Source organism: Hipposideros armiger, unplaced genomic scaffold, assembly GCF_001890085.2.
Source record: "Hipposideros armiger isolate ML-2016 unplaced genomic scaffold, ASM189008v1 scaffold_110, whole genome shotgun sequence".
NCBI classification, from domain to species: Eukaryota; Metazoa; Chordata; class Mammalia; order Chiroptera; family Hipposideridae; genus Hipposideros; species Hipposideros armiger.
The window spans coordinates 3,349,315-3,351,481 of NW_017731460.1; the positions used below are offsets into that span (position 1 = coordinate 3,349,315).

The 2,167-nt window shown below is 46.7% G+C and overlaps 1 long non-coding RNA gene across 1 annotated transcript in view; it reads left to right on the forward strand.

The window, feature by feature from the left end:
- LOC109385234 (uncharacterized) overlaps window positions 1–1,426 on the forward strand; it is a 22,871-nt gene extending 21,445 nt beyond the window's left edge. The window contains exon 4 of the long non-coding RNA XR_002124577.1: window positions 1,045–1,426. This is a non-coding gene — a long non-coding RNA (uncharacterized LOC109385234). The remainder of the gene's footprint in view (window positions 1–1,044) is intronic.
- The last annotated feature ends 741 nt before the right edge of the window (window positions 1,427–2,167 follow it).

Consider the following 2,167-nt stretch of genomic DNA (forward strand, 5'->3'; position numbering starts at 1 on the left):
CACACACACGCTCACACACACACACACATACACACACACGCTCACACACACGCTCACACACACACACACACACGCTCACACACACACACTCACACACACACCTACCTGTACGTCTGGCTCCCTGAATCCTCTCACTGCCCACCTGCCTCACCTTCCATGAGCAGGTTTCCCTTCGGACCAAGTTGAGCATCACCAGTTGCCCAATGCCAAACAGATGGCAGGAAAGAGAGAGCTCCCTCAGAGAGGGGAGGGGCGCTGGGCAGCAAGTTCAATGCTGACAGGTGAGGGCTGGGTTGCAGGGCACGCCTGTCCTACACCCACATTCACCTTAGATGTGGTTCAGTGTGGAGCTGGGAAGCAGAAGCCGTAAGATTTACTCCCCACACACCCACCCTCATCATTTCCTCTCCTTCCTCTTGTTTTTCCTTTCTTAATTTTGAAGGTTCTTCACGTTTCCTTTTCTCCTCTACTCTGTCATCTTTCCTTTGCTGGTGGTGGGAGAGGGTGGGGGATGGGGGATGGTAAAGAAAAAAATGGCAACCCCTGTCATTCAGAAGCTGGCCTGATACTGCCAAGCCAGGTTATGAGCCTATTAGATATAAACAATTTCACAGAATACCAACCTCAGACAAGTTTACTCTGAGACCAAGATAAAATGAAAGGATGCAAGACCATTTAATGATTTTGTCTAAGCACAGACAAAAACAAGATCACTTGGCCACCCACCAAATACAAAACATGCTCTTCTTTTGGCCAAGATGAGTGACTGCTACCTCTATCAATTTCAACTTGGTCTTCATTCTAATCTCCCCTCTCTACTGCTGATATTTATTGAGATATCCAGTTAGAATTGTCCCACTGTCTGAAGCCATCCAATCTAGATTGACCCCCACTTCCTTCGACCCTCCCCCAAGCCACCCATCAAAGCCCATGAGCTATAAGGGGTTCTAATACCCTCTGGTGGGGAGAATGCACTTGTAATTCCCCCACAGGTACATGCTCCCTTTCTGCAATGAACAATAATCTCAACTCATTTAACTACAGATGTGTTCCTGGTGGTCTTTGGCTGAAGGGCATCAACAAAATTGGAGATTCCACCAAGATTCATCTGAGACCCTTATTGCCTTGGACCAGGACCCTCACTCAACTCAGTAATAGTGTACACACATCTTTTTTTTTTTTTGAGGGGGGCAGATCCTGTTTTTTCCCAAGCTCCCCAGGTAATTATAATGTGCAACCTGGGTTTTGAGGGACTGGGTGACAAGTCACTTCAGGAGGCCTTAGTGGGGTCAGAAGGGCAATGTCTGTACAGCGCTGAGCTCAGGCCTTGCACATGATCCTCAGGTACAATGAGCTATCACTTTTTATCGCTTTTTCTTTTATTTGCTCTGTGCCTTATTCATTGTGCTGTCCCTCTCAATAAATGTCTGTGGAATGAACATTGATGTTACTGATGGGAGGCTGTGAATCATGTCAAATGTCATACATCTCAAACCATGTCACCATTTTTCTCCCCAAACCATTTTCCCCTGTGACTCAGTGTTTCCCCAGTCCCCAAGGTTGCAGCCTGGAGTTGGAGGCTCTGACTCATCCCTGTGCCCTGTCTCCTACCCCATGCAGGATCTCTTGGTACCCCTTTCTTTCTGATCTCACTGACCCCCCAGTTCAGACCTCACAAACCCCATGTGGCTTGGAGCTCTCAGGTGTCCCTTTGGTCTGCTCCACACAGTTCATGACATCTAAGAAGCTCTTTCTAGAGCTTGGCCAAACTGTGACACACCCCCAGCTCAGACACCCTCCCTCCATGGCCCCTTCTAATCACCTTCTAATGACATTCAAACCTCTATCTTGACATTCAAGACCTTCCATAATCCAGCCCCACCTCACACATGTATCATACGAGTGTTCTGCTCTATAACCTCCCAGGCATTCTTCATGCCTTTGAGTTATTGTGCTTTGTTTATCTGATCTTGCTGTCTGGAATGCCCTTCCCACTATTATATCTAGATAAACCCTACTTATCATTCAAATTCCAGCTCAAATGCTACTTCTTCCGTTCCTGATCACCCCAACCAAAAGGGACCATGACCCCTTTATAATCTGTTAAAACTATCCTCTTGTTTTAACTCACTTATGACCCTTTGTCATATACTGATCTGAATTATTC